The sequence below is a fragment of the Coptis chinensis genome, chromosome 2 (assembly GCF_015680905.1).
Source record: "Coptis chinensis isolate HL-2020 chromosome 2, ASM1568090v1, whole genome shotgun sequence".
In the NCBI taxonomy this organism is placed as follows: domain Eukaryota; kingdom Viridiplantae; phylum Streptophyta; class Magnoliopsida; order Ranunculales; family Ranunculaceae; genus Coptis; species Coptis chinensis.
Window position 1 is genome coordinate 68,268,737 of NC_141457.1, and position 7,041 is coordinate 68,275,777.

General features: G+C 43.4%; 1 pseudogene; it reads right to left on the reverse strand.

Annotated features, from left to right (window-relative positions):
• LOC147517370 (adenylate isopentenyltransferase 3, chloroplastic-like) overlaps positions 1-5,486 on the reverse strand; it is a 33,957-nt pseudogene extending 28,471 nt beyond the window's left edge.
• Between the last annotated feature and the right edge of the window lie 1,555 nt (positions 5,487-7,041).

The window sequence follows — 7,041 nt, forward strand, 5'->3', positions numbered from 1 at the left end:
TCTTCCTTGAGACATCCCACCCAAAGCACTCCATAACCATCTCAATTTAAGCCCTCTAATCTGATTCTTCAAAACTTGTTTAAGTCTTATTTCAATTTGATTATATTGGTTTATATACAATTTAGTTCTTTTTTCTTCATTCTATCTCAAGATCATATGCATTACTTTCCCATGAACAACCCACACTACACAAACTACCAATTTCAACTCTTGATAATCAGGAACTTATCTCATTTAACCTGATTGTTTTGGAGTAATAAAAAAACATCTAATAACAGAATCTATGTTGATGCCTCTATTTGGTAGGTTTTAGAGAAAAACATTTTCTATTTCTGACAGTGGTCTTTCATGATAACAATCAAACAAACAGAATCCAGTAAGAAATTAACTATGGTGGATAGATTTTGTGTTTTTCTTTGATGGCTTTTTATATATTATAGAAGAAGTGTCTACGTCACTACCAAATGGGGAAAATGAGAGAAGGGGTACAATTCACGTGACCACATTCTAACCCTTAATTGACATGTCGTCCATCATTTAACAGAATGTATCAATTGTAAAAAATTGAAAGTTTGATGTATTTTTAGGCAAGAAAAATAATACATTGCATTTAATGTAAAAAACACTAAAGTACGTTGTATTTTTAGGTTGTTATGTCTTTAAGCAAATACCTTATAAGATTATTATTATTATTATTATTATTATTTCCATTGTTTATGCATGACCAACTTGTTGATAGTCGACCACTCTACCACCAGATCAATGGGGTCATGGTACCTTATAAGATTGCTCGTTATTTAGTATTCACAATTTAACTCATGATCTAAGGACTTGGATACTTTGAAACATGCTCGTTAGCACACTTTAAATATATCCAGTATTTAAGAAATGGTCATGATCGAAGGACTCATATTCTTGAACAAAGATAGTTGACACCCATAAAAAATTATATTCGAGTATTGTAAGTACCCTCCGTTCCACACTACAATGCACGTGTCCACATACCAGGTCGTCCTCCTACAACTCGTCCCAAACCATCAGAGTGTATCCCACGACCCAACACCCAGGTCGTCCGCAGCATCAGTTACAACCTTTTATGGAATCAAATCTACTAGCACAACATTGGAGCTCAATTAGCACCACAATCAAGGAGACATTAACTTTGTAACAACATAATAATAACGAATCATCAAGATAGCACACAAGGTGGATCTACACTTCATAACGGTCCAAAGTAATTATGGAAGGTCAGCTCAAACCTCTATAAATAGAGAGAGATGAACTACGTAAGGCTTGATTCAAGTTTACCCTGAGAAACTTGATACGTATGCAACTCTTATCCCAAGAAGAGTGCAACCATTCCCTACCAATCAGATCATCAGGTCGTTGTCTAGTAAACACAACATCTACATTGGCGCCGCCTGCCGGTTCGTTTCCTTAAGAAAAACACACTTACTCTTTTCTCAAGCCCACGAAGCTGGTAAAAACCACCATAGATACCTCTCTTCAAATGTTAGCAGAACATATGAAGACACTACAAGACGCTTTCCTCACCTTACAACAAGAAAATCAGACGATGCGCGACCAGGCCACCTCCAATGCCAACATTGACACCATAGAAGCAGTGGAGAACAACGCCGTTGCGGCCCTCACCAACACCACCAATCAACACTTAGAACACTTCGCCCAAAGATTAGAGAAGTCAAATGACAAAGCCAGCGCGATACAGATCGCTCAGAAGATGCTACAAACATACAAGGCATCACCATTCACCACATAAATCAGAGACAAGTAGCCTTCGTCAGAGTTTATCCAACCAAAGTTTTCGTTGTACAACGATAGCTCCTGCCCAGGCGAGCATGTAGCTCGCTTCAGTCAGATCCTTGCACTCTATAACGCTCCAGACTACGACTACCTGAAGTGTAAACTTTTTCCAGCCAGTTTGAAGGACGGAGCAATAGACTGGTTTTACACACTCCCTCCTGATTCGATCGGCAACTTTGACAAGCCAGCTGAGACGTTCGCAGCAGAGTTCGTCCACAACAGGAAGAAATGAGCTGACCTAGACTCTTTGTTCCAGCTCAAGCAAGCTCATGGCGAAACGATCTGCGTCTTCCTAGAACATTTCAAGAAGGACCTCCTCTTGCTGGAATCAGGACTCAATGACAGCTTTGCAACATCGGCGTTCACAAATGCCCTAGTAGAGGACTCCGACCTAGCAGGGTCCCTCATGCGCAACAAGCCAGAAACCTTAGACAACCTGTATCACAGAGTCGACAAGTATATCAAGTACGAAGAATGGATGGCCCAGCGCAAGGGCAAAGAGGTCCTCGCAGTTAGCAACGAGCGAGACCACAAGGAAAGCAATCAATATTCAGGCAACAACAACAACAACAACAACAAGAGATCCAGCTCCAGCAAGCCTTCGTACACAAAGAGGGCATTCTCCAACTTCTCCAGGACGCCGAGTCAAATCCTGAAGAAAATATATACCGCACCATACTTTAAGCCCAACATCAACAAGGTGATAGCAATCCCAGAACGTCCATACTGCCATTTCCACAAGCTCCACCACCACGACGTACACCAATGATTGTTGGAGCCTCAAGCACTACCTCCAAGACTTAGTGGAGGAAGGCAAATTGAAAGAGTTCCTGCCAAAAAGCGACCTAAGGCCCAAGTTGGATGCCAAACACCATAGAAGTAGGAGCCGCATCAACGAACGACCTGCCAACAATAGAAGCAGGAGCAGAACAGCCCGACGATCTACATCTCCAGGTCGGTCAAGGCACAACAGGAGACAACACTCCTTCGACCACGATGAGGAGAAAGTAATCAACATGATTACAGACACCTTAAATGACGAAACCTCAGGTCGGGAGAAGCGTAGAATAGTAGGAGTGCTTCAAGAAATCTACCACCTCTCACACAAAGCAGAGGTGATCAATCCTACCAACCTTCAAACAACAACAACAATTTCATTCACTGAAGAAGATCTAGACAAGGTGTGCCTACCCCACAATGATGCCTTGGTAGTGCACGTCAAAATTAATGGCTGGATAGTCAAAAAAGTCCTCATCGATCCAGGCAGCTCGTGCGACATACTTTTCTATCCAACTGACAAGGACATGCACCTGCCAGACTCGGTGATGATAGAATCAAATGCACCGCTCTATGGGTTCAACGGAGATCGCACAGATGGCATTGGAGATGTCATCCTGCCAGTCTCCATTGGAGAGAAGGAAGACATGGTCAAAACTTCAACACGCTTCAGTGTGATCGATGTTAGGTTGTCCTACACAGCCATTCTAGGACGCCGATAGATTCACAAGATCCAAGCAATCCCATCAACCCTACACCAGGTCCTGCGATTTTCCGGTCCCAGAGGCATCATGGAGCTCAGAAGCAACCAACTAGAAGCTCACCGGTGCAATCACGTCAGCACAACGACCTCACCCAAGCCTCAGGTCGTTAAAGACAAAAACTTCCCAAAGAAGCACGATCCTCAAACATCAAGCCTTCAAGTAACTATAGTAGACAAGCTCAAAGGGAAACAAGCTCAAATAGAACTAGGAGAAAAAATCAATGTGGGCACAACTGATGACCCAAAATTTGTCTATGTAGGGGCTGATTTAGACACCAAGCTCAAGGAGCAACTTGTCAAATTTCTATCTCTCAATAAAGATATTTTTGCTTGGTCGTATATCGATATGCCAGGAATCGACCATCAGGTCGCTTGCCATAAGTTAAATGTAGATCCAGCCATCAAGCCTATCAAATAACGACCTAAGAAACTAGCACTCAAGTTTTAGAAAGCCATCAATTAAGAGATAGAAAAGCTCAAAAATGTTGGATTCATCAGAGAAGTCGAGTACCCGACCTAGCTAGCCAACATAGTAGTCGTTCCAAAGAAAAATGGTCAGGTACGACTTTGCATAGACTTCACTAACGTCAGCAAACACTGCCCAAAGGACAACTTCCCCCTACCAAGGATCGACATACTGGTAGATCAAACTTGCAGCCATGAGCTCTTATCATTTATGGACGCATATAGTGGATACAACCAAATACCGCTTGCAGAAGAAGACCAGGAAAAGACGGCCTTCATAACCAAGCAAGGTACGTTCTGCTATAACGTCCTACCATTCGGCTTGAAGAACGCAGGTGCGACCTACCAAAGACTGGTCACCAAAATGTTCAAAGACCTGCTAGGAGATACTATGGAGGTCTACATAGATGACATGGTGGTCAAAAGGGAAAAGGCGGGCGATCACATCTCCTACCTGCAAGAGGCCTTTGAACAACTTTGCCAAAACAAGATGAAGCTCAACCCAGCCAAATGCGTATTTGGAGTAGCCTCAGGGAAATTCTTAGGTTACCTCGTTTCACAAAGACGCATTGAAGCAAGCCCAGAATAGATACGAGCTCTCCTTGAAATGCCAGAACCAACTACAAAGCAACAAATCCATAAGTTATCTAGCATGGTTTCAGCCCTCAACAGGTTCATCTCAAGAGCATCTGACAAGTGCAGGCCATTTCTGCAAATACTTAAAAAGGGAGCAACATTCACATGGACAGACGAGTGCCAGCAAACCTTCAACAACCTGAAAGCTTATTTATCACCCCACCCGTCCTGTCCAAACCAGAAGAAGGCGAAACACTGGGGCTATACCTTGCAACAACCGACTTTGCAATCAACTCAGTTCTTTTTCGCGAACATGATGGAGTCGAAAAGCTGCTCTACTTCACCAGCAAGACGTTGGCAGATTCAGAAAAGCACTACTCTCTGATGGAGAAAACAATGCTTTCATTACTCTACTCAGCTCGGAAGTTCCGACCTTACTTCCAATCCTACAGCATTAAGGTCATCACCGATGTACCCATCAAGCAAATATTGAGTTCCAACAACAAAACAGCCCGCATGGCCAAATGGGCTGAAGAACTAGGAGAATATCACATCGACTTCGTGCCCAGAACGTCTCGCAAAGGTCAGGTCATTGCTGATTTCTTGGTAGATTTCCCCATCGACGACATCAACTGGGAACCCGAGCTCATCACTTCACTTCATCAAACAGCCACCCCAGACACATGGCACCTCTACGTAGATGGAGCGTGCAACAACAATGGTAGTGGACTGGGGGCTGTGTTAACTTCACCAGAAGGAACCCAGCTACAAAAATCAATCAAGATCGATTCCGCAACGTCCAATAACGGCGGAATACGAAGTATTAATCACAGGCCTCCGCTTGGCACAGCAGCTACAAGTCCCGAAGTTTAAGACTTACAGCGACTCCCAGCTAACAGTCAAGCAGATCACCAAAGAATGTCACTAATGGAGCAAACCTGGCAAAGTACACTCAGGTCGTTAATAACCTCATAAGATCATTCAAAACGTTCTCATTGGAGCACATTCCCAGGGAGGATAACAGACATGCTGACAGTCTAGCTTTCCTAGCCTCAAAGACACAAGAAACATGTCCAACCATAGTCTACATTGACATCCTAGAAAGACCCACATACCAAAAAGAAAGTGTCAAGAGCCTCACTGACTTTCAGCCCTCATCTGAAGAAGAAATCACTCAATCTTGGATAGGCCCATTCCTGAAGTACATCTTACATAGCGAGCTTCCATCAGAGGCAAAGAATGCCCGTGCCATACAATTTCGAGGTCCCAGATACACATAATCAATGGTTTCGCAAATCCACATAAGGGCCCCACCTAACGTGTATAACGCCACGCGAAGGCCAGCTTATTTTCGACGAAATCCACAAAGGTGAATTCGGCAACCATGCAGGAGCAGATCTCTGGCACATAAAGCAATAGCCCAAGGGTATTATTGGCCATGCACGCATACAGAGGCAAAAAGGTACGTTCTTAAATGCCTCCAATGTCAAACATTTGGCCACAAACACCTAAGTCCAGTAAGGGAGTTGATCAACATAGCCAGCCCATGGCCTTTCCACATGTGGGGGCTAGACATCATGGGACCATTCATCCCACAAAAGAAAGCAGGTCTCAAATAGGTCCTAGTAGCCACAGATTACTTCACCAAATGGGTTGAAGCAATCCCACTAGTCCAAGTCAAGGAGGTCAACGTCATCAACTTCATATGGACCAATATCATCACGAGATTTTGTCTACCCCACACCCTTGTCATGGACAACGGAACCCAATTTGCTGGCACACAAGTCAAGGCCTTTCTACAGAAATGGCGAATCACTCAAGCATTTTCTACACCTAGATATGCACAAAGCAATGGCCAAGCAGAAGCCACAAACAAGGCCATCAAAGAAAACCTCCAAAAGAAGTTGGAAAGCAAGAAAAGCCAATGGCCAGAGCAGCTCGAGAACATTCTATGGGCATACAGAACAACAGCCAGAGCCAGTACAAATGAGTCTCCTTTCACACTTTACTTCGGAACAGAAGCAGTGATACCATCAGAACTCACACTCACAACAACATGTTCTGACATCGTCGAGTTAGGAGACAATGACAGCATCTTGGCATCTTGGCAAAAAAAGTTGATCTCCTAGAAGAACGAAGAGAAACAGCTGTAATATCCCTAGCTCGGTACCACCAAACAATCTAACGATCTTACAACAAGAAAGTCATCCCAAGATCTTTTCAAGCTGGGGAACTAGTCCTCAAAAAGACACTTGCTCCAGCCAAACTTGACCCAACATGGGAAGGCCCCTACATTGTTGACAAAATCGTTGGAAACGGCGCATACTGGATCAAAACTCAGCTCGGTGATATGTTTCCCCGACCTTGGAATACAGCTCTACTAAAGCGATTTTATCAATAAGTCTTTCTCCAAATACATAATTCGATAGGAATAAAATTTCATTAACATTTTGTGTACAACTATCATTTTGTGCATTACATGAGTACCATACAACTTGCACTACGCAACCCGACCTAGGACATCACAATGTCAGATCGTATATCAAAGGTTGAGTCTACAACGACTCAACTACAACCATGCAGTGGTTAATTATCAATCAATTCAAATAAGGTCCCCCAAAAGAACCCTAAATCAA